Raw genomic sequence first — 26,848 nt, 5'->3', positions numbered from 1 at the left:
GAAATTCCGTTGCACAAGTCAGATTCTGTATCACTTGAAAATTCCTGTTCAAAAACGCAGTCAGATAGCTTAGGTATTCACTGTTACAGGTTCATTTGTTCCTGTAGTTTTTCATATTCAAATACGCAGTCAGATAGCTTATCCAAATGTTAGTTTTAAGTTTTTCATGTAACGATCTGTTGACAGTGAAACTGACACTCATTCAAGAAACGAACAGCGTTATGCAGGCTATATTTAGCCGCTGCTGCTGTAAATTTGTTGCATGTAAGTTACAAGTCGTAAAGCTGTAGCCATCAGCCTGGTAAAATCAAGCTAGCACCATCATACCTGATGATGACGTCCACCCTTCAACGCGACATATTTGTCTCTACAATACATGATTTTACGAATATATTTCCTGTTCAGGAAACCTTTCGCCTCGAAAATCACCCCTTCGTCATTCTGGAAAATCCTGCCACTCCATGCTTTCGTCATTCGAGAAAAGAGTAAAAAATCACTGGGCGCCATGTAGAGTGGAGAACTCACCTTCCCTTTCCTGCACGATATCCTACGAACCATGAACCAAACACAACAGATAGATTCCATGTTCATATATTTCCGGAAAACGTTTGACATAGCGCCGCAGTACAGACTTAATAAAGTATGAGCACACGGAATATGTTCCCAGACATGTGATTGGCTCGAACGTATCTTAAGTAAGTGGCTCCAACGTCTCTTAAGTAATGAACTCATTACATTGCCCTCGACCGCGAGTGCTTATTAGTGCCAAGGACATCTCCAAGAGTCCCGACGGAAGCGTGACAGGACCTTTCTTATTCTCTACACATATATGAATCATCTGACGGACAGGGTGAGCACCAATTCGCGACTAGTTTGTGAAGTGCCGCGATGCACGAGAAGGTGTCGCCGTGTTTAGTCGACTAAACGCGGCCCGAGAGCGTTACAGAGACATTCAACATACTGCAGTGGTAGACGCTTCAAGACAGGCGATGTGCATGACGAAGCGTTTTACTATTGAAATTTCCGCGAAGAGTCGGGCAGCATATAACTTCTTCGCATATACATATCGCGAAATAACTACGAAGAAAAAATTCTATAATTTAGACTTAATATACAGGTTCACCGACAATCATTCTTCCCAAGTGCCATGCGCCAGTGGAACAGGGAAAGGGGGACCAGTTAGAGGCACAGAAGTACCCTCCGCCACAAACCAGCAGGTGGTTTACGGGGTATTGATGTAGACGTAGTTGTAGATGTGTGACTATAGGAGGATATAAGTTTCTAGTTGGTGCTACGAATGGCAGCTTGCTCTAAATGTAGGAAATTGTAATTAATGCAGATGATTATGTGTAACAGCCGTGTAATGTTCGAATACATCTACATCTACATCTACATCTATACTCCGCGAGCCACCTTACGGTGTGTGGCGGAGGGTACTTATTGTACCACTATCTGATCCCCCCTTCCCTGTTCCATTCACGAATTGTGCGTGGGAAGAACGACTGCTTGTAAGTCTCCGTATTTGCTCTAATTTCTCGGATCTTTTCGTTGTGATCATTACGCGAGATATATGTGGGCGGTAGTAATATGTTGCCCATCTCTTCCCGGAATGTGCTCTCTCGTAATTTCGATAATAAACCTCTCCGTATTGCGTAACGCCTTTCTTGAAGTGTCCGCCACTGGAGCTTGTTCAGCATCTCCGTAACGCTCTCGCGCTGACTAAATGTCCCCATGACGAATCGCGCTGCTTTTCGCTGGATCATGTCTATCTCTTCTATTAATCCAACCTGGTAAGGGTCCCATACTGATGAGCAATACTCAAGAATCGGACGAACAAGCGTTTTGTAAGCTACTTCTTTCGTCGATGAGTCACATTTTCTTAGAATTCTTCCTATGAATCTCAACCTGGCGCCTGCTTTTCCCACTATTTGTTTTATGTGATCATTCCGCTTCAGATCGCTCCGGATAGTAACTCCTAAGTATTTTACGGTCGTTACCGCTTCCAATGATTTACCACCTATGGCATAATCGTACTGGAATGGATTTCTGCCCCTATGTATGCGCATTATATTACATTTATCTACGTTTAGGGAAAGCTGCCAGCTGTCGCACCATGCATTAATCCTCTGCAGGTCCTCCTGGAGTACGTACGAGTCTTCTGATGTTGCTACTTTCTTGTAGACAACCGTGTCATCTGCAAATAGCCTCACGGAGCTACCGATGCTGTCAACTAAGTCATTTATGTATATTGTAAACAATAAAGGTCCTATCACGCTTCCCTGCGGTACTCCCGAAATTACCTCTACATCTGCAGATTTTGAACCGTTAGGAATGACATGTTGTGTTCTTTCTTCTAGGAAATCCTGAATCCAATCACAAACCTGGTCCGATATTCCGTAAGCTCGTATTTTTTTCACTAAACGTAAGTGCGGAACCGTATCAAATGCCTTCCTGAAGTCCAGGAATACGGCATCAATCTGCTCGCCAGTGTCTACGGCACTGTGAATTTCTTGGGCAAATAGGGCGAGCTGAGTTTCACATGATCTCTGTTTGCGGAATCCATGTTGGTTATGATGAAGGAGATTTGTATTATCTAAGAACGTCATAATACGAGAACACAAAACATGTTCCATTATTCTACAACAGATTGACGTAAGCGAAATAGGCCTATAATTATTCGCATCTGATTTATGACCCTTCTTGAAAATGGGAACGACCTGCGCTTTCTTCCAGTCGCTAGGTACTTTACGTTCTTCCAGCGATCTACGATAAATTGCTGATAGAAAGGGGGCAAGTTCTTTAGCATAATCACTGTAGAATCTTAAGGGTATCTCGTCTGGTCCGGATGCTTTTCCGCTACTAAGTGATAGCAGTTGTTTTTCAATTCCGATATCGTTTATTTCAATATTTTCCATTTTGGCGTCCGTGCGACGGCTGAAGTCAGGGACCGTGTTACGATTTTCCGCAGTGAAACAGTTTCGGAACACTGAATTCAGTATTTCTGCCTTTCTTCGGTCGTCCTCTGTTTCGGTGCCATCGTGGTCAACGAGTGACTGAATAGGGGATTTAGATCCGCTTACCGATTTTACATATGACCAAAACTTTTTAGGGTTCTTGTTTAGTACTGATAGTGTGCTGCCTGACTCAGTCACCTCGATTAAAAATCTGGGAGTAATACTGCAGAGCATTGTGAAGTGCAACGAGCACGTAAGGACCGTGCTAGTGCGAACGAATGGTCGACCTCGTTTTATTAGAAATTTTTTTAGGAAAGTGTGGTTCATCTGCAAAGGAGACGGCGGATAAAGCATTAGTGCGACCCATTCTTGAGTACAGCTCGAGTGTTTGGGGACGCCACCAGACCAGACTGAAGGAAGGCAACAAAACAGTACAGATGCGGACTGCTAGATTTGTAACCCGTAGTTTTGATTAAAACGCGAGTATTACGGAGATGCTTCGTGAACTCGGAAGCCCTGGAAGAAAGATGATTTTCTTTTTGGAAAACACTTTTGAGAAAACTAAGAGAACCTGCATGACTGCAGAACGATTCTACTGTCACCAACGTACATTTCGCCCAAGGACAGCAAGATGAGAGAAATTAGGGCGTATAGGCAGTTGTTTTCCCGGCGCTCTGTTTGCGAGTAGAATAGGAAAGGAAATGACTATAAAAAATTAAAATTACGAGTAGTGGTACAAGATACTCTCCGCCATGCATCATACAGTCGCTTGCGTTGTATGTAAGTATGTTAGATGTAGATCAACAGCATTACCAAGTAAACAGAAGGACGATTCATAATTGTATTTGGGAAAGGGAAACTGTATTGTTCTTTAACGTGAATACATTCGCAGCTTTCATATAACACAAAAATACAGGAAAAGGCACTAAGCAAATATTTTTATGAAATCCAAGACCTCGTCACATTTGATATATGGTATCTGAACTCTACACAAAACAAGTTAACATTCCGATCAACCACATCGTAAAAACATGGAACACTGAATAGCGAAGAATAGATATTTCTGAAGGAGCCTAAAATGGCATGAGAGACCATCCGAGTAATGAATTTATCAACGGGTGATAGAGAAAGAGAGAGAGAGAGAGACAGAGAGAGTTGCGGCACCAGGTGAGCCCACCTGTTTGCCTGCGTGCAGCACGCTGTACTGCGATATGTCTGGATATACCGTACTTCTGAGCTAGGTTTTGTAACGGCCACTCTCCATCAGTTTAGCACTGATGGTGAGGACGTACACATGTGACGACGTACTTTGTATAAAGGCTATTCCATGTTGCATGATTACTTTGTTTTCTGAATATTTTTGTAACATCTCCGTATCCTTATTCTTAATGTCTTCTGTAAATTACACTTGTGTTTACTACTTTGTATTTTGTTTAGCAGACGTTCTGAAGGTGGTCTGTGTCCGAAACGCGTCAATATCAGAATTTGCGAAGAGCATGTGACCATTTCTAGCGACCCTTGCAATACTAACGTAATAAGTGCTCTCAAGATTACTACTGTGAGGTTGGAAAAAAGTTCAATTGTCTCAGACAAAAAGTCATGCAACTGTCACTGCGCACAAGCGAGCTCTGCCAGATATCAGAGAGGTACAGCAGTTTACGCCCTATAATAGTGGGGTCTCCTCACGGTGAGAAACAGCACTATGTTTTTCCTACTAACCTGCTCTGGGGGTGCACTAAACTTTCTGCTTTGAGTGACTATGATCCGAAAAAATTTTATGGGGTTGCATGACCCTCTTTTGTTTCACTTGCCATAACTGAAGTCAAGCTTTCCGTAAAAAAAAAATGAAGGAGACCTCCTAACGATACAGCCATTGTAATAGTTGGTAGGTAATTAATAAGCGATTTAATAAACAATGACTACCTGTATGGAAGTGCATACTTACTACTATATTTCCCTGGGCTCATGTTGTTAATGTCTTCACTCTATTATCTGGTGGGAACGTTTATGAATTCATAAATAAATATCAAGGGTTATATGTTAACAAATTCTTAAAAAATCTCATTGTTACCAAATGTTTCCGGGTTAATGGACATTGCAAGTGCGCGTAGATATCTGAATGGAAACCAATAGCATTGGTACAAATTAAAAGTAGTGCCAGACACTCGCACTGACGAACTACTCACAAATAAGCGTTAGCCCGCCAGTACACTTGCAAAAGTTTGTGGAACTATATTCAGGGACAGCAGGGAACAAGAGATTGAGCCGTGTGAAGATGAAAAAAATAACTTTGCTGTGAAATACAGTCAAAATAAAAACTGCCTGTTCGAAAGTGGCATCTATTAAATGAAGATATGCTGTTGGCTAACATTCAACTCCATGCTGCTTCGTCCCACGCGTTGTACACGCTCCGATCTTCCTTGGCATACGACCACGAGGTGATCGAGACGTTCTTGTTCAAGCATGTCCCGCTCTTAGGCTGTGGCCCTCCAAATGTCATGAAAGAGAAAGGTTCCGGGGACAACGTACTTCAAGTTTCAACAGGCCTCAATCATGCTCGGTCGGTTCATGTCACTATGTTCCACGGGCCATTCCATTCGGTTGATTCCTACGTCCTACAGGAAGCTGTACGTGGGGCAGGCACGGTGTACTCGTGCATCATTTCCTTGTACACATCGTTGAAATATAGACTGTAACGCTGGATCATGGTTTGGAGAATAGTGTCGCAGTAATGTACAGCCCTTTAATTATCCTCGATAGCGATTAGAGGTGCGTAAAATCCGCAAGTGATCCCAGCCACAAACCCATTTGGGACTGCGTACCTCTACATTTCTCTACGTACGACACTCAACAACCACCAGACAAATCTTGCATTCATCGGTGAAGAGAATCCGACGCCATTTGTCCAGATTCCACTTCAACTGTTTGCGTACTATCTCATTAGACACATCTATCACACTGCCTCCCAAAAATGCAGCGTCCCATCACATTCGCGGTATCTAGGAGTCATTATTTGTGGATAACAGTCATCAGATGCCATTGTTAACTGCGAATGACCACTGCGAGACAGATCCTCAGTGTTCTGTGTCTCATGAGAGCGGTAGGAAGTTAGAACAACCTCGCTGTTGTGTACGTTGGTTCTGCTTCGCTATCTGAAAAAATTTCTTACTGTAAAGTGTCAACGTTCGCTGTGTGTATCCTTGAATTTACTGTTCGAGGCATGTTGAGGGACCAAACAGTGTTGCCGCACGGAGTGGACGCGTGGTTTGAGACGCCATGTCACGGATTGCGCGCCCCCTCCCGTGGAGTTTCGAGTCCTCTCTCGGGCATGTGTGTGTGTGTGTGTGTGTGTGTGTGTGTGTGTGTGTGTGTGTGTGTGTTTGTGTGTGTGTTCTTAGCATAAGTTAGTTTAAATTAGATTAAGTAGTGTGTAAGTCTAGGGACCAATGACCTCAGCAGTTTGGTCTCTTAGGAGTTCACACACTTTGGAACACTAAACAGTGTACAGAGGCTACTTCGTACTTTTCAGGACGGGAGAGAATACACGCTACTAAATTGCACTGAGGATTCGTGTTTAGTTTTACCTCCAGTACACTGTAGACTTGACGTAAAGATTTCATGTGATCAAAAGAGTGTAGAGAAGCAAGATACCATAAAAAATCTCATACAACTCATGAGGATGGTGCAAAAATTTCCCTGAGCGCTTTGTATTACATAGTACAACAAAAAAATTTATCTTAACTCAAAATATTAGCTATCCCCTTAGCAAAAAAAGGACCTCACTGGCCGCTGTGGAATGCTGTAGCTTGTGTAGGACTGGTACCAATCGGTCATTTGATCCTTCACCGTGCACGTAAGTCATGGCAGTGAAGTGGTGAGTACGTGTCAGTAGGTCGTGTGGTATCAGCACAGGGACCAACGTGGGAAAAGACAGAATGACAGAAGGAAGCTATCGTGTTTGGACGTCTCCATAACAGTACCGTGAATGAAGCTCCCAGTTTAGTTGGTGTTTCGATGTGGACTATCCGACATGTCTACCACGTTTTTATTTATTTATTTATTGTTCCGTGGGACCAAATTAAGGAGAAGTCTCCCTGGTCATGGGACGAGTCAATACAAACTATAACACGATAGTAGAAACAGATAAAATGAAATATAAGAAACATATTCAGGCGACAAGTCGTAAGTTTAAATAAAGAAAATCAACAATGTAACACTGGAATTTACTTAATTTTTCAGCTCTTCCAGGAGCTCCTCGACGGAATAGAAAGAGTGAGCGAGCCATGAGGAAACTCTTCAGTTTAGACTTAAAAGTGTTTGGGCTACTGCTAAGATTTTTGAGTTCTTGTGGTAGCTTATTGAAAATGGATGCAGCAGGATACTGCACTCCTTTCTGCACAAGAGTCAAGGAAGTGCATCCCACATGCAGATTTGATTTCTGCCTAGTATTAACTGAGTGAAAGCTGCTAACTCTTGGGAATAAGCTAATATTGCCAACAACAAACGACATTAAAGAAAATATATACTGTGAGGGCAATGTCAGGATTACCAGACTATTGAATAGGGGTCGACAAGAGGTTCTCGATCTTACACTACATATAGCTCGAACAGCCCGTTTTTGAGCCAAAAATGCCCTTTTTGAATCAGAAGAATTACCCCAAAAATAATACCATACGACATAAGCGTATGAAAATATGCGAAGTAGACTACTTTTCGTGTTGAACTGTCACTTATTTCAGATACTGTTCTAATGGTAAATAAAGCAGCATTTAGTTTCTGAACAAGATCCTGAACATGGGCTTCCCACAACAGCTTACTATCTATCCGAACGCCTAGGAGCTTGAACTGTTCCGTCTCGCTTATAATATACCCATTCTGTCTGATCAAAATATCGGTTCTTGTTGAATTGTGAGTTAGAAAAAACTGAGTCTTACTGTGATTTAGCATCAAGTTATTTTCCACAAGCCACGAACTTATTTCATGAGCTACATTATTTGATACTGTTTCAATATTACGCACAAGATCCTTCACTACCAAGCTGGTGTCATCAGCAAACAGAAATATTTTTGAATCACCTGTAATACTATAAGGCATATCATTTATGTAAATAAGAAACGGCAACGGCCACAGCACCGACCCTTGGGGAACGCCCCCTTAACAGTGCCCCATTGGGACTGAACATCACTACCACTCTCAATATTGCGGAGAATTACCTTCTGCTTTATGTTCTTAAAGTAAGAGGCGAACCAATTGCAAGCTACTCCCCTTACTCCATAATGGTGCAACTTCTGCTGTAATATTTTGTGGTCAACACAGTCAAAAGCCTTCGTTAAATAAAAAAAAAAACCTAGCGTTCGCAACCTTTTATTTAATCCGTCCAAAACCTCACAGAGAAAAGAGAATATAGTATTTTCAGTTGTTAAACCATTTCTAAAACCAAACTGTACATTTGGCAGCAAATTATGTGAATTTAAATGCTCCAGTAACCTTGTATACACAACCTTCTCGATAACTTTAGCAAACACCGATGGCATAGAAATAGGTCTAAAATTGTGAATATTATCCCTGTCTCCATTTTTATAAAGTGGCTTCACTACCGAGTACTTTAATCGGTCAGGAAACCGACCACTCCTAAAGGGGAAAAGTTACAGATATGGCTAAGTACTGGGCTAACATACATAGAACAATACTTCAGTATTCTGCTAGATATCCCGTCATATCCATGAGAGTTCTTGGTCTTTAGTGATTTAATTATTAACTCAATCTCCCTCTTGTCAGTATCATGGAGGAGCATTTCAGGTAACAGTCTCGGAACACTTTTTTCTACGAGCGCTATATGATTCCCTGTTGGGACTAGGTTTCTATTTAGTTCACCTGCTATATTCAGAAAGTGATTATTAAATACTGTACATATATGCGACTTATCAGTAACACGGACATTCCCACTACGCACTGATTCTATATCCTCGACCTGTCTCTGCAGACCACCCACTTCCTTTACGACTGACCATATGGTTTTAATTTTATCCTGAGACTTAACTATTCTATCTGCATACCACATACTTTTAGCCTTCCTAATAATATTTTTAAGCACCTTACAATACTGTTTGTAATAGGCTGCTGCATTTAGATTTTGACTGTTTCTAACGTTTTGATATAATTGCCGCTTTGTTCTACAAGATATTCTTATCCCTCTAGTCAGCCACCCAGGCTGCCTGTTTGTGCTAGTACCCCGTTTTGAACGTTCTAACGGAAAGATACTTTCAAAGAGCACGAGAAAAGTCTTGAGGAAAGCATTATATTTATCGTCTACTGTATCAGCACTATAAACATCTTGCCACTTTTGTTCCTTGATAAGGTTTACAAAGGTCTCTACAGCAACTGGCTCAGCTTTCCTAAACAGTTGATAACTATATTTTAACATGTGTTGCAGCACAAAAATCTTTTAGAGTTAAAATTTGTGCATCATGATCTGAAAGGCCATTCACCTTTTTGTTAACAGAATGCTCTTCTAGTAATGAGGAATGAACAAAAATGTTTTCTGTGGTTGTTCTACTGTTCCCTTGCACTCTCGTTGGAAAGAATACGGTTTGCATAAGATTATATGAATTAAGGAGGTCTACCAGCATCCTTCTCCTTGCACAATCACTTATGCAATTAATATTGAAGTCACCACATATAACTACCTTTTTGTATTTCCTATAAAGTGAACCAAGAACCTCCTCTAGCTTTAGCAAAAATGTTGTGAAATCGGAGTCCGGGGATCTATAAATAACAACAGTTAGAAGTTTAGCTTCATTAAATTTAACCACACCTGCGCAACATTCAAACACCTTTTCAGTGCAGTACTTTGAAACATCAATTGACTCAAATGGGATGCCGTTTTTCACGTACATGGCTACTCCCCCACACCGCAAAGAGCTCCTAGAAAAGCTGCCAGCCAACCTGTATCCTGGTAAAGGAAGCCTCTGAATTATCTTCTTATTTAAGAAGTGGTGTAAGGACAGCCGTCTTAAAAGATCATTTCCAGAGGGATCAGAGCCGAGTATCACTCCTTATCACTGCAATCGGTTTCAAACGTGATAGGAATTGCTGATGTGAGTGAAAACAGGTCCACTTCATCCAGTTTGCAAGCGTAAATTGTGAAGAGAACTGCGTGAAATGGACATTTGGAGTCGGGCACCTCAAAAAGGACGATTTACTCACAGTGGCACATTATGTTGCTCGTCTCCAGTGCGCCAAACAATACAGAAACTGGACACTAGCTGAGTGGAGGTGTGTAGTGTGATCCGATGAGTGTACTTTTGCCTCTGTTCAAACGATGGAAAAAATAGAGGGCATCGACAGCTCCATGAGGCGCTTAATACACAGTGTGCGATGGGCTGGAGGTGGCTCTGTTTTTCTCACTCAGACTTGGGCCCATTCATTAATATAACGTGAACGTGAAACAGGATATTTATTTCAACACTTTTAGTGATCGTGTGTTGCCCTTAGTCCTACGCCTGTATCATTAGTGCGTTGTGTACACCTCTACCTTCCAAAATATTAAAAGGTGTGATCACAGGGCTACATGGATTGGTTCTTGGTTTGACGAACACTCATGCACACTATCTCATCTTGAGCGCCCTGCTAAATCATTCGATCACCACACCATAAAGAATGTCTGGGAGTATTTGCAATAGCGGTGTGATGCAGCAGTTAACATCCCGGCAAACTGGTAGGACCACAGAATCTACACTACTGGCCATTAAAATTGATACACCACGAAGATGGCGTGCTACACACGCTAAATTTAACCGACAGGAAGAAGATGCTGTGATATGCAAATGATTAGCTTTTCAGAGCATTCACACAAGGCGACATGAGGAAAGTTTCTAACCGATTTCTCATACACAAACAGCAGTTGACCGGCGTTGTCTGGTGAAACATTGTTGTGGTGCCTCGTGTAAGGAGGAGAAATGCGTACCATCACGTTTCCGACTTTGATAAAGGTCGGATTGTAGCCTATCGCGATTGCGGTTTATCGTATCGCGACATTGCTGCTCGCGTTGGTAGAGATCCAATGACTGTTAGCAGAACTGGAATCGGTGGGTTCAGGAAGGTAATACGGAACGCCGTGCTGGATCCCAACGGCCTCGTATCACTAGCAGTCGAGATGACAGGCACCTTGCCCGCATGGCTGTAACGGATCGTGTAGCCACGTCTCGATCCATGAGTCAACAGATGGGGACGTTTGCAAGACAACAACCATCTGCACGAACAGTTCGACGACGTTTGCAGCAGCACGGACTATCAGCTCGGAGACCACGGCTGCGGTTACCCTTGACGCTGCATCACAGACAGGAGGGCCTGTGATGGTGTACTAAACGACGAACCTGGGTGCACGAATGGGAAATCGTCATTTTTTCGGATGAATCCAGGTTCTGTTTACAGCATCATGATGGTCGCATCCGTCTTTGGTGTCATCGCGGTGAACGCACGTTGGAAGCGTGTATTCGTCATCGCCATACTGGTGTATCACCCAGTGTGATGGTATGGAGTGCCATTGGTTGCACGTTTCGGTCACCTCTTGTTCGTATTGACGGCACTTTGAACAGTGGACGTTACATTTCAGATGAGTTACGACCCGTGACTCTACCCTTCATTCGATCCCTGCGAAACCCTACATTTCAGCAGGATAACGTACGACCGCCTGTTGCAGGTCCTGTACGGGAATTTCTAAATACAGAAAATGTTCGACTGCTGTCCTGGCCAGCACATGCTCCAGATCTCTCACCAATTGAAAACGTCTGGTCAATGGTGGCCGAGGAACTGGCTCGTCACAATACGCCAGTCACTACTCTTGATGAACTATGGTATTGTGTTAAAGCTGCATAGGCAGCTGTACCTGTACACGCCATCCAAGCTCTGTTTGACTGGATACCCAGGCGTATCAAGGCCGTTATTAAGGCCAGAGGTGGTTCTTCTGGGTACTGTTTTCTCAGGATCTATGCACCAAAATTGCGTGAAAATGTAATCGCATGTTAGTTCTAGTATAATCTATTTGTCCAATGAATACCCGTTTATCATCTGCATTTCTTCTTGTTGTAGCAATTTTAATGGCCAGTAGCGTAATCATGTTTAAGTGGCGTCAGGTGGATACGGCATTGCTGAAGTCACTTGCGACTCCCAACCTCTCCAAATTGGAGCAGTTATCAGGGCTCGAGTGCGCCTTCGTAACTGAGTTATCAGCATAGGTGACTGCCATGTCGAGGAACCAGGAGGGATTTTCGGTACTGCCAAAGATTTTTGTTTGATGGGAGGACTGGTGCAGGGTGCACTTAGCCTCTTGATGCGAAATCAGGATCTAGTTTGATCGAGTAGTAGCGGTTCCAACATTCTGGAAAGTCTGCAAAACGACCAGCGGAGCAGAGTGCTGACCACACCCCTCGATGCCTTCTGGTGTCATGTGGATGTGGTAGGCATCCCTTGGTCCTTCACGTCTTGTCGGAGAGCTCACCACGTCTAGACGCGGTGTTACAGAGTATGAGCCTTGAGGATGGCAGATTTTTTGCGTGATGAGCTTACCAGCGCCGAAGTGTTGTGGCAGACCTACCCGGAGGTGACGGACTGGGCGTTTCTCGAAGCCCGCAGCAGCAGCGCTGCGGCCAGGTAGAGGAAGGCGATGCAGCCCCAGCCGGAGAGCGGGAAGACCATAGCGAGGGAGTACCAGCGCGGCCTGGGCCCCGCGCGCCGCACGGTCCACGCCAGGCCGTCCACGACGTGCGGGTACGTGAAGTCCGTGGCGGGCAGCCGCTCCGGCACCAGCGCCATCGCGTTCACCGCCATGTCCGCCCGGCCCGCCACCACCGCACCCAGCAGCCCAGTCCACGAGCCGTCCCTGAACCGGCCGGAGCCCGTGTCGTCTTCCGGCGGCAGCATCACCACTCTGGCATGCAGTACTCGCTGCACCGTATCCAACAGCTGCTGGAAAACCGCAACACGTCCACCTCGGTGAAAATCGCTTTAGGTTTCAAAATCGTGTAAAAACACGAGCAGCAATAAAGACGTAGACCGTAGTGCTATCCTCAGACGAGACACGAAAGCGAGCATGGACGTGCAAACGGCACTGTTTTGTGACGTTAGTATTTAGATTTTCATTTAGTTTTTTAAGGTGGGAATGGCATAATCAGACAAGGTTTTTGCTTCCATGGATCAAAAATGCCCAGTAAGACGCACGATCGCTTTTACGTCACAAGCAGAACTTAGGAGACGCCGTATTGGATTACATCATTTGCAGATGAAACCCATGATGTGTGGTTTTTATATTATAACTTACTATTTATGAATATACACTTTCTGATCGAAAGTATCCAACCCAATAGCGGACATTAACCCTTGCAGTGCAAAGGATGGAGGGGGGGGGGGGGGGGGATACATTACATCCACCTCTTTAAAATATTGTAATATAGCAAGTTACTCTAGATTTTAATTAAAAATAAATATTTATTGTTTTAATGAATTCTTCTATCAGATGACATACATGTTTTAAATTTTTCGGTTAAATTTGAAACAAAAATTTAAATCTCACTTGTAAATGTCAGTTTCTCTAGTGACCGTCATATTCAATGTTTCCAGCTTCAGGGCCGTACTTACACCTTACTTATATAACATCTCTTTAAAAAGTATCTCGAAGTAAAAATCAACAGCAATGAACAAAATTTGTATTATTTGAAGTTTTTTGTGGTGGACATTAAGTCTCTTACACATGTTATTAAAAGTGTGTCGCTATTTCTCAGTGTGTGCTAAAAGGGTATTCTGCGTTTCTGGACCCTACTTACACGTCAGTTCCTCTTTAATGTATGTAGTTAATATAATTCAACAGCTATTAACGAATTTTGCTTCTTTAAAATTTTTTAGAGGGGCGTAAAGTAACCCTCCCCCACCTTGGTAATGCACATTATGGAAAATACCTTGCTAATATGAAGTGTGTCCACCTTTCACCTTTATGACCGCTTGAATGCTGGGTATATTTTCAGTGAGGTGCCTGAATGACTTTGCAGGAATCACAGCTGATTCTTCGTCAAGATCCGCAAACAGAGAACTTAGTGATGGCGAACGCTAGCATCTGGAGCGAAGTCGACGTTCTAATTCAACCCAAAGGTGTTCCACTGGGTTCAGGTCAGCAGGGTGGACACCCTAGTTCATTTCAGGAGTCTTATTGCCCACAAATATGATGCTTTATGACATGGTGTATTACCATGCTGATGTAAAATGTGTTCATATCCTACAACATTTACCGTTTTCTTAAGTGCATCAAAGGGACCACACCCTAGCAATAAAAACCACCCCTATACCGTAACATCAGCTCCTCTGTACTTCACTGTTGGCACTACGCATGATGAACGTTTCCCAGGCATTCGCTACACCCAGACGCTTCCATCAGATAGAAACGAGGTGCAGTGTGATTTATCACTCTTTATTACTCGTTCCCACTCATCCACTGTCCAAAGTCGTTACCTTTTGTACCAGCTCAGACGCTGCTTAGCATTGAATACAGCAATGTGTGGCATATAGTGCCGCATTGCATCCCATTCTTTTGAACTCCCTACACACAATCACTGTGCTAGATTGACTGCTGGTTGTCCGTTAGAGCTCTCAAGTGATTCCTTCGGCTGATTTCATGCGATTTTATACAATCACATTCGGTAACGCTCGATGGTCCCTGTCCGTTAATACACAACGTATGCCAGGTGAAATGTTTACATGTCAAGTGAGGATCACTGCTGTGAGCGTGACATGCTGGGATTCGGCAGTGGAGATCAGACTAGCACACTTACGTGCTCGACACACAAACGATACGCAACTGGGTAAGCCTTATATCGTCGTAACCTAGAAACAGGTAATCACAGTAATTAAAAATGCTCTCTGACCCCAAGACCATGTTGAATGGAATTCTCATTAATCATTTGTTTTGCAAATTAATTAAATTTACAACGGAACGCCGTCACAGTAAGAGCACAACTCAGTTATGCGGAAGAAATTGGTCGTATAAGATTGGCCATATAATATATGAAAGTCGCCTGGCCTTCGCTGTTTTAGGACAAGAAAAGGTAACTACAATTCAGTATTTTTAATTTATCAGTTTTTTCTCCCTCAATTGTATCACGATTAAATGAATGTCAATTAGCTGTCTCCGCAAAAATTGAACGTATATCCACTTATTTAGTATGACGATGGCCTACTTTAAGTTCAAAGAAACATAAAATTATACCACGATAAGTCTAACAAATAAACTTCCACAATGGAATGCGCGCATATGTGTGCAAAAGTACAATAAAATGATTGCTTGAGAGAAGCTCACCTAGGACAGATTTTTCTGCTAACAGGTGGTGAACAGCTCAAACTGAACAGAAGATTGTTGCGGAATCGCGACACTCTTTCCAACGGATCCAAGATCCAGATAAGTAAAATCACTGAAGAAGCAATATAAGTTGCGGAATTGACCTCGCAAAGTGGATCTGCTCAGAGCAAAGGCAGCGTTAAGAAGTGACACTTTCACGAAGGACAGCAAAAACTGCGGCAGATTGTGACCAGACGTCTCTGTCTTTCGGTGTGACCTCACAGCTAAGCGTCTCCGCATCGTCTCTCTGTCTTACTGACTTTCCTCTCTGCTCCCAGAAACCCACGTTTTGGGGGGGGGGGGGGGGAGATTCATACTTTCGCCACAGTGACGACCAAGAATTACTCTAAATACGCTACAACGCAGTGGAAGTCTGCCAAAACTTCTCCAGTATCGCTTATTGCATGCTCGTTAACTGGCCAGATGTGTATACGCTGTGTAGGCACTCATTAGTTCAGACTTTACCACCAAAGCGCCTATGCTGATGGCCCGTATGATTTGTCGAAGTCGTCCGGCCAGTTAGATTCTGGAATTTTCCCCAACTGAAAACTGCAGGATGTCGCTGTCGCGACAGCCGACAGGATGTGCAGATTGGTCACGCCAGCAATGCTCACGGGACCTGCTGTCGCTCTGCCCTAACTTCTAAGGCCCATGTCGCATTGTGCACAATGGAAATCGCCCAGTTTTTGGTCCAACAGTCTGCGAACCAGAAGCCCAGCAGGGAGTCCTGAGACGTCGCGTATTCAAACCTCTGCGACCACCGAGGTCTCTCACCAGATCTTGTGAGGTTTGCCTCAGGGAAGACAAATTCACGAATCTTCCTCAAGAAGCTACTACCTAGGTACTCCCCTTCAGCACAGTAAGAACATTATGCCGCCACTTTTATTTGTTATCGCTAAGTGATATGTCACAGCTCCGTTACACTGGTCTTGGGTGAAATATGGTTGTCCACGATCACATGCCAAAAGTCAAAGTGTTGAAATGCCCCTGATAGATATGTTACTCAGGTGACATCCAATGACTAGTTCACATGCGAAGTCACTCAGCTCTCCTGTCGTAGCTTCTTTACTGACAACACAATACTTCCCGCCTCCTTTTATACAAGCGAGTCTGGCACTCGTGACAACCATTGCTTACTTCCGCATTATATAGCAATGTCCTGATACATTTGATCAGATAATATGTGGTGTTTCAAAACAAAAACACATTAATGTACGCAGGGCGCTGTGGCCGAGTAATTCTTGGCGCCTCAGTCCGGAACCGCGCTGCTACTACGGTTGCAGGTTCGAATCCTGCCTCGGGCATGGACGTGTGTGATGTCCTTACGTTAGACAGGTTTAAGCAGTTCTAAGTCTAGGGGACTGATGACCTCAGATGTTAAGTCCCATAGTGCTTAGATCCATTTGAGCCACATTAATGTACACTCGAAATATTTATCATAAGTGCGTCGTTTTTGGTACGATTTCTTATAATTTACTGTCAGTTTATGTCTTATCACTGGATAAAGCCTTCAGGACTTCGTAAGGCATAAACACTGTAGGACATAGATCCAAAATGGCGTCTGTTTGATGGAAACGTGGACTGTGATCAGCTCACTGCATACATACGGTGTAAAAAAAATTGCATATAAAAATTTAATGCGTTTAGAGGAGATAAAAAACATTTTTTAAAATGTGACAATACTGTCACAGGTGCTCTGTTTCCCAACTAGGGTTCCATGGGGGTTCTGACGCAAGTGAACCCACTAGTGATGTTAAGAGAGAGAATTCAGACAGCCACTTGGTCGTCTGTTTACATTAATGCAAACTGGCATCGGCGTGCTAATGGTTATCTAGCACCCTCAAAACAACCTGGTGTTTCATGACTAGTGGCTGTAGCTTCAGCCAAACGAGCAACCATCTCTTCTCGAGTGTCTATCGGTTTGTCGTACAAAAACTATTCATCTGCCACCCCTCTCCCAGAAAAAGAAATCGAAAGAAAGCTGTGGCCACGGTAATGGCCTATCCCTCCCAGCCCTACAATCAGAGTAAATATTGTCTAAATGATCACTGACTTCAGCAGCAAATTGTGGTGAGCACCCGTGATACTGGAACCATGATTTTTGCCTGGTTGGTAGTGGTACATTCTCCACCATTTCTGGCAATACCTCACTGAGAAAGGTACGATAATTTCCTGCACCGAGTGTATCAAGCAGAAGATACGGCCCAATTAGATGAACATGAGGAATACGAGCCCCGACTTTTACGATAAGTCTCCGTTGATAGAGCAACACATGAACTTCTTTAGGATTTTCCAACTCTCAGAACGGCTATTGTGTCTGTTGAATTTTCCATCCCTTGGGAAGATGGCTTCGTTAGTTAAAAAAAAAAAGTTTGGATGTGAGGAATGTTTACGATTTGGTAATTTGGTTTACATACCAATGACAAAATTTTCTCATCCTGGGGAAAGTCAACAGCTGACAGCTTTGTACTTCTGGTATCTGATGGCTGCATGCCCGTCGCATGTAGGCCGTTCCACACACAGGCATCATAGGTATCTAGTTGTGGGCTGTGAGTCGTGTGCTGTTACTAGTTTTGTCCTCTATTCACTTTAACACAGAATCCTTTGACAGAGCGGTTCACACACTGCGAGGTCTACCAGTTTCCCATAGGTATCGTCTAGGGGATCTTGTTCCATGAAGACGGTCATCAAGTGTCTGAAATTGGCCGTCATTTGGTAATCTCCTCCGTGGAAGCCGTTCAGCATACGAGCGCATTGCTCCTCGACTGTTGCATCACTCGGTTGGAGTGGTATCAGCGATCAACAATCTGTAAACATCGGTAGAAACTTTCATATGAAAAATATATGAGAAAGGGAACGTTCCGCTTTCTGGCCCTAGGCGCGCCAGTCGGGCCCGACCAACCGCCGTGTGATCCCCTGCCAATGGCGTCATTTGATACAGTATGAAGGGAATGTTGGCAGCACATAGATCTTCTAGTCGTTATCGGCTTTCTTGACTTGGGAACCGCTATTAGTCGATCGAGTAGCTCCTCGTTTGGCCCCACGAGGCTTGGTGCACCCCGTAAAAGTCCTCCCACCAGCTGGCCGTACCAGGAATCAAACTCAGGTCTGTCACATGGTAGTCAGCCGCAATGACCACTCATCTACGGAGGCGGACAAATAGACCGTAGCAATAATAATGTAAATGTCTGTCCAGGAACGTAGATACCGCTAGTAGTAGAGAAAACTTACCCATCCTATCACTAAGAGATAAATGAGTTTGTAAATCACTTTCCATTGTCAATATATTGTATGCGTAGCAGTCAAAATAACTGTGAATGTTTGCTTAAGGAGAGTCCAGAATCAAACCCTTCAAGGGACCTAGCAGGGCATTGTCTTGTGGCATTTGCGTCTCATAACAAAACTCTTTCCTTTTATCTTCTATAATAGCTCAACAGATTTGTGTACACAGGTATTTTACAACCTGCATTTTATTTGCATTCATCTGAAGATCCAGAAACTTTCTTATTGATTTAATACAAGTATGTTCTATAATAATCGCTATTAGCACTGTCCATTCCAAAGTTATAGTTTTCGGTTTTGTGAATTTGTCATGGAACATAGAGTTTTGAGTTTCAGGAGTACTGTTACCCCACTGACTGATTCGATCTCAATTCAATAATTATCTACTCATCTAAAAATCTTTCCAGGTTGTGGGATACATAATTCCTGATACATTGATTAGCCATAACATTATGATCTCCTACCTGATAGCCAGTATGTCCAACTTTGTCACGGATAACAGCAATGATGCATCGTAGCATGGAAACAATGAGGCGTTGGTAGGTCGCTGGAGAGACCACATCTGTACACACACACACACACACACACACACACACACACACACACACACACACACACATACATATGCACGTCACCCAATTCCAGGAAATTTCGGGGAGGGGGGCGATGAGTTCTGACGCCACACTCAATCACATCCGAGATGTGTTCGGTCTGGTTCAGAACTGGTGAATTGGTGGTGGTGGTGGTAAGTGGGGGGGGGGGGGGGGAAGGTTGCCAGCACATCGATTGGCACTCGCTGCTAGGTTCCTCGAACCACTCCATCACACTGCTGATACCTTGTGACATGGCGTACAGTCTTGCAAAAAAATGTCACTGCCGTCGGGAAACATGATCAACATGAAGGGGTGTACGTGGTCTGCAACCAGTGTCCGATACTCCTTGGCCGTTGTGGTGCCTTTCACGAGCACCACGGAACCCATGGATATCCACGTGAATGTGCTGCCGCTACATGTCTTCATCCTCTAGTGCATTTGTCAAGGAGCTGTTCCCCTGGTAAACGATAGATTCGCGTCCTCCCATCGGCGTTATGAAGAAGGTATCGGGGTTCGTCAGACCGTGCTACGCTCTGCCACTGCACCAATGTCCAGCGCCAATGGTCGTGTGTCCCCTTCAGTTGTAGTTGCAGATGTTTTGGGGTTAACATTGACACATGCATGGGTTGTTGGCTGCGGAGCCCCATAGTTAGGGGTCTTCGGTGCACTGTGTATTCTGACACACTTTTACTCTGTGCAGAATTAAAGTCTGGTGTTAGTTCCACCACAGTTAGCCGCCTGTCCTGTTTTACCAGTCTTTCCAACCTACAACATCCGACATCTGCAATGAGTGGTGGCCGCCCAACCCCACGAAGTCTGGATGTGGTTTCACCATGGTTTCGCCACGTGTTGAAGACACCACAGCGCTCCTTGAACACCTGACGAGTCGCGCAGTTTTAGAAATGCTCGTGCCGCGCCTCCGGGCCATCACAATCTGTCCTCGGCCAAACTCAGTTACACAGCGTGCCTTCCCCATTCTACACACAGACAGCATGCTCACCGATACTACATGCACTATGCATGCAGTCATTCCTCAACAGATGATGCTGCTATCACCTATACAGGTTTTATCTATAGTATGTCGGTGGTCATAATGTACTGGCTCATCAGTGTAAATAACATATATGGAAGTGCGCACAAATAGGTATGTGCATACATGCAAGTACACGCACACACACACACACACACATTCATATGCTTGCATGAAGTACAAAACACTTAAAAGAAATCTGCAGCAAATAAATGATTTTTGGGCTTTATTTGCAAGAGATCACTAGGAGATTTTCAACTTCCTTGTTCAAGTTTCCACTATCTAACAATTTTGTTATTAAATAGAAGCAGTTATCTAATGAGAACGCTCTTAAAGTTTTACTAAAAAGTTATAATAATATAGTCGCCGACTCACCTCGGAAGATGTTGCCCGCAGTAGGCAACGAAATGTCAGGAAGGAGAAGAAGTTTTATATATGGACCACGACAATTCAGCCCGGAAGTTTTAATTAATGAAGAACCTGGCCGCGAAAGCTTACATGTTATGATAATAATGTTAAAATAATTTTTATTGTATGTGGAAGACTCTTAACTTTGTATTCCACTATGTGTAATGACAGTTTCAAAAACTGATGTCCTTCCTGACTGGACATGGAACTTTTCCTTTTGTGTTGTATCATGTTAATGGGTATTGAAGTTTTTATTTATATACCAGCTGAGTACCTGGCGTTACACTAGTATGTATTCATTCCAATCTATTAGTCTATCTTCTCCTTGTCCCTCTCTTTCTTCAACCCCTCTCAGTCTGTCTCCTCAATCCTCTATCTCTCTCTCTCTCTCTCTCTCTCTCTCTCTCTCTCTCTCTTTCTGTCCACCTTCTCCCCCCTCCCTCATCTGTGTCCATCCCTCCTTGCCCCTTGCTGCCTGTCCATCTCCCCTCTCCCCCATTCTCTCCCCAGGTTATCACGCTTACCCCAGTAGGAGGCTAGTGGTTATCACCCCTCCATAGTACTTCTTTCCAGATGGGTACCAAATTGGACATATCAAACATATTTCACATATATTTAACACATTTCACACGTATTTGTGCGTATAGTTCATCTTGCACTTCTAGCGAATTTCGCCCTGCAGTTTCATTTTCACGCAGGTCAATGTTTAAGACGTCGTATAGCGTGATACAATGATATATTGTTGCTAGTACATCCATATGTGGGCACTGTTCAAATGGTTCGACTGGCTCTGAGCACCATGGGACTTAACATCTGAGGTCATCAGTCCCCTAGAACTTACAACTATTTAAACCTAACTAACCTAAGGACATCACACATATCCATGCCCGAGGCAGGATTCGAACCTGCGACCGTAGCAGTAGCGCGATTCCGGACTGAAGCGCCTAGAACCGCTCCGCCACCGCGGCCGGCGTGGGCACTGTCTGTGAAATGTGTTGTGAATAGAGTTAGTAGTAAAGAGGTAATAAATTAAAACATCATACAAAATGCCCCCGTTTTTAGCACATCTCATTGTTTAAGACGTCATATCTCCTGAACTAGCTGTACTACAATGATATAATTTTAATAGTACGTTCAGTGGTATATGTAAGTATTGTCTACAAAATGTGTCGCGGATACCGTTAGAGTAAAGAACTAATAAATTAGAACGTCTTGGTTCATGCGGCAGTTCTACTGCATGAACATCGGAAAAGTAAAAGCGATAAACTTTGTTCTTTCATCCTTTTGTGGGAATCCAGCGAGAAAAAGTTCTGTTTGGGTCTGAAATTATGTGTAAATTTGTTGCAAGATTCTAAGTGCTGTCATTCTCAAGTACTTGATGAGTAACGTATGAGTATTCACGCGCTTTGAGGGTACACTGTTTATTCACTCCCACCCTCTCCCCCACCCCTTTGATATGTAGGTGGTTCATACCGCCACATTGATTCTTTCCAGACAGTAAGTGATATGTATACCAAGTTTGCTAAAAATCGGTCCAGTGGTTTAGGAGGAGATATGTAACATATCCCTTTGATAGGTAGGTGGTTCATACCGTCACATTGATTCTTTCCAGACAGTAAGTGATATGTATACCAAGTTTGGTAGAAATCGGTCCAGTGGTTTAGGAGGAGATATGTAACATATATACAGTACAAACACATTTTCGCCGCAATGATGTGCGTCGTGCCATCCTTCCTTGGCTCACTGTGCAGCGGCACGCGTCCATATAGACACATGCATCAGGGTTCGGCGTAGTGGCGGTAAGTACAGCACTGACATTGTTGTGATGCTCGGTCCAAAAATATGTTGACTTTATGGTTTATTGTCCGAAAACAAATGCATACGCCAGTGTTACGTCGAATACCTTTGTTTTATATTAGCTTTTGTTTTGTTTTTATGCGCGTCCACAACATGCCGAAGGGTAAAGAATATTCAACACCTCAAAATGTGCTTGTCGATGCCCTACAACGAGGCAAGTCTCAGCTAGATGTTGCTCGGGATTTTGTTTTGTCCAGACAAACTGTGAGTGCTTGCAATAAAAAGAAACGATTATCAGGGACCACAGGAAATAAAGTACGCGTAGGCCCAGGAAAGTCACACTATGAACGAAGAATGTTGTAAGGAGGATTCAAAGGACGACCCAAAGAAGACTACTGTTGCCATAAACAGAGAGCTACGTGAATTCCACAATGTGGAAATATCGAGCATTACCGTAAAACGGATCCTTGGAGAATCTAATCTTCATGCTCGGCGCCCAAACAAAAAGGCATGAATATCGACAAAGAATAGGAGAGCCAGACTTGAGTTTCCTAGAGCGCAAAATGACTGGATGACTGGACACCTCAACAGTGGTCGCGCGTGCTCTGTAGCGATGAAAGTAAGTTTAATTTTTTGTTCTTTGGGACCTGCAGTGCAAAATATGTCTTCTAATGACATGATTGTTATGAGTATCAGCCAGCTACACTGCTCTTTAAATGGTTTTTATTTTATGAATCTCTCACGATGAGCCCTTGTCATAATCAGGTGCTCTGCAAATACATAAACAAGTGATGGTCTTAGTATAATGGTCTGTAACTGTGATCAGAAAAGTTATAATACATTCGTTTGGTGTTTTTACCTTACATGTAATATCGTTGTTGCCCTGACCTGCCTTTTTGTAAAGACGGGTAAAGAATTAAATTACAGACATTAAATAACACATCCATAGTAACAACGACAACAACATGAAGAGTATAAAACAAAAACATAACACCAAAAAGCATCACAAATCATAGACAATAACAAAGTTATTACGAAAAAATAAAAATATAACAAAACTAAAGCAAATTCCAGAAAAGAAACAATTAGAATCAAACGTATAAAATTAATAAAAAAGCAACCGAATTTCCACACATCACTCATTTATAATGGTAACTGTGTAAACATGTACTATCGCTTATCCACTGTCATCCAAGGTGTCAAGAGAAAGTCAGATATACATCTCCAGCGTGCATCTAGGGAGAAACTAATAATTCTACTAAAAGACAAGACATGGAAGCAACGACATTACGCGTAAGGCAAAAACATCAAAAGTATCTATTGTAACTTTTCTGATCAAAGTTACAGAACATTACATTAAGACTATCACTTACTTATATATTTGCAGAGCACCTGGTGATGGCAATTTGCTGAAGTGGGCTCATCGTGAGTGATTTGTAAAATAAAAACTATTTAAAGAGCAGTGTAGTTGGCAGATATTCATAAGTTTAGTTTGTTTTCTTCTGATAGAATTCGATATTTTCTGAGACCGATCAATGCAAGAAACGATGTCCGGTACCAAGTTCCCACTGTTAGGCATGGTGCTGGGAATATCGTAATGTGGGAAAGCTTCTCCCCTCACGTGTCGCCCTCTGGTGCCTATTGAAGGCATTCTGGATCGTTTCAAATATTGTAAAATGTTGAGAACACACATGTTGGCCTATTCCAAAGATAAAATGGGACGAAACTGGGAATTTAAACACGACACTAATCCTAAACACACCTGTCCTCATGTCACAGATCTTGACGAGGATGCAAGTATGGATACTGCGATTGGAGCTGTAGCGGTTACAGAGCTAAGTTCTGGCAAAGTTGTTTGTGCATTCTTATACAGTTATTAAATTTAATAGTTTTCAACGGTGTTTCGTGCTCTTTGTGGCGAAATAACGATTTAATAAACTTTTTGAAACGTTCGCTCGCTGTGTTTTTTAGAGTTTTGTTTGCGCTGAAGTCGTTTAGAAAAATTCGTGCTTTAGTTTTCAGCTGACGTTTCTTATTGTTTCTAGTGAAATATTTCAGTAAAATTTTCATTCACTGTTTTAACGTTGTTGAGTGTTCCAGTGGCAGCTTGAATTTTAGGTTTTAGTTAATACATTTTGTGAATTTTTGTTGGAACTGGTATTAGTTGGTTGGTTTGAGGTATAAAGGGACCAAACTACAGGGTCATTAGTCCCTTTTTCCTGCCGCAAAAAGGCTCGGGGTAAAACAAGACCCAATGTACGTTTGGGAAAGTGAAAGGGGGAAAAGGAGTGCGGAACTACACCTAAAAAGAAAATAAATGGAACGAACAGAAAACGGGGAAAACGTATACCACAAGCAAAAGTAGAAGAAGGTATTAAAAACATAGAGCAGAAGGTCTGGGCTGGCTGATCACAAGAATAAAAGAGGATGAGCTAGCCTCTCTGCAACACATTAAAATATCCACCTCAAAAGACAAGGCAAGGTGAACACATGAAGGAAGAAGACAAACACCAGAAATGCAAAGAAAGGTGACAGTGTTAAAATGAAGAGAGGGTGGAATCCCAGAGAGAAGGCCACACACACACACACCCTTAAATGGTATGATAAAAAACATTCTCACGAATAAAAGATAAAACTAAATCTCCTGTTGAGCCTTTGTCGCCCAACACCGAAGGTAGGGTGCTGAGAAGGTTAAAAGTCCGGTGAGCTGCTAAAATTGGGCAGTCCAGCAAGATGTGGACGACTGTCATAGGGGAGCCACAGCGTCATCGAGTTGGGTCCTTGCGACAAAGGAGGTAACCATGTGTTAGCCACGTATGGCCAATGTGGAGCTGCCAGAGAACCACAGAGTCCCTGCGAGAGGCTCGCATAGAAGACATCCACTTATTCATAGCCTCCTAAATGACACGCAGTTGGTTGTATGTACTGAGACTATGCCATTCCGTCTCCCATAGCCGACAAACCTGGCGGTGTAATAATTAATGCAGGCCAGTGACGGGGATGCCGACCTCCAGAAACGGTTTCTGTGTAGCCTGTCTGGCCAGCCTGTCGGCAAGTTCATTTCCTGGGATTCCGACGAGACCCAGGGTCCAGACAAACACCACTGTACGACTGGACAGTTCCAGGACATAGATGGACTCCTGGATGGACCCTATCAAAGGATGAAGAGGGTAACACTGGTCGATAGCTTTTCATCTGTTCAGGGAGTCAGTACAGAGAAGAACAGACTCACCGGAGCATGAACAGATCTACTCAAGTGCACGAGATATGGTCACCAGCTCTGCAGTGAATACACCGCAGCCATCGGGCACGGAATCCTGTTCAATATGGTCTCTGCCGAAGCGAACATGACCACCAGCCATCGAGTCGTCGATGTAAACCACTTCAGAGGCCCGGAACACGTCAAGAATCGAGAGGAAGTGACAGCAGAGAGGCGGGGTTAACTGAGTCCTTAGGGCCATGATAAAGTTCCAGGCAAAGCTTCGGCGTAGGTTTACACCATGGAGGTGTACGTGAATGGACCTCGAGTAGAGATGGTGAAGATAAGGACTCCAGTTCGGACAGAAGGGATCGGACGTGAACTGCAATCATAAGCCCTGACCTGGCCCGCCGGAGCGGGAGATTAACAACAGTGGTTGGGAAAACGAGACTTTAATTCAGATACTCAGGAGAACTCCGAATGTGTGCCTGTAACTGGAGAGTACTTGTGTACTCCTAACCTTCAATGGAGGGACTCCGGCCTCCACTATAGTTCAATTCTTTTATCTTGGCGGCTCGCGCATGCCCGCCCAGACGCGGGAGAGTGCTGCGTTGCCAGTTGCACACGACGCACGCGCCAAGAGAAGCAGCGCCATAGTATAGCATAGTTCGCAAGCTTACGTTTACGGGAGGAGCGCGCAGTTCATGAAGTAAAGCCACCACGGCCGCATGAACCCTTTCGCTGCTACAAAGACGTGCTCCCTGCATTCCGCGCTGTGGGCGATTTTGTCACTGCACTGCTCGCCTATGCAGACACATCGTGTTTCGACTGCTTTGACACTCTTATCATTCGATTCCACAAAAATTATTTGGCCCAAAAATTAGATTTTTACACATCTTCTTGACTGATACCTTCCCCCCATAAATAACAATTTTGTTTCGATGTTCAACGCAGTTATTGTGCAGCATTAAATGTAGTAAACCATTGCACGAAATTTTGAAGAGTTTCCAGAGGTTAAAGTCCATAGAGTATACTTTCCGTATGGTCGATTTTAGTTGCCACAATGTTGAGAATGAAATGTGGACAAGATACCTAAATTTCATATAAAATTTACTGTATAACAATATCTCATTTAAGTACAACATAGGTGTCGTATGTAATATTGAGAAATATTCCGTCTTTCGCGACTGTAACAAGAGTTTT

This window comes from Schistocerca americana, chromosome 2 (genome assembly GCF_021461395.2).
Source record: "Schistocerca americana isolate TAMUIC-IGC-003095 chromosome 2, iqSchAmer2.1, whole genome shotgun sequence".
NCBI classification, from domain to species: Eukaryota; Metazoa; Arthropoda; class Insecta; order Orthoptera; family Acrididae; genus Schistocerca; species Schistocerca americana.
This window is presented reverse-complemented; position numbering follows the sequence as displayed.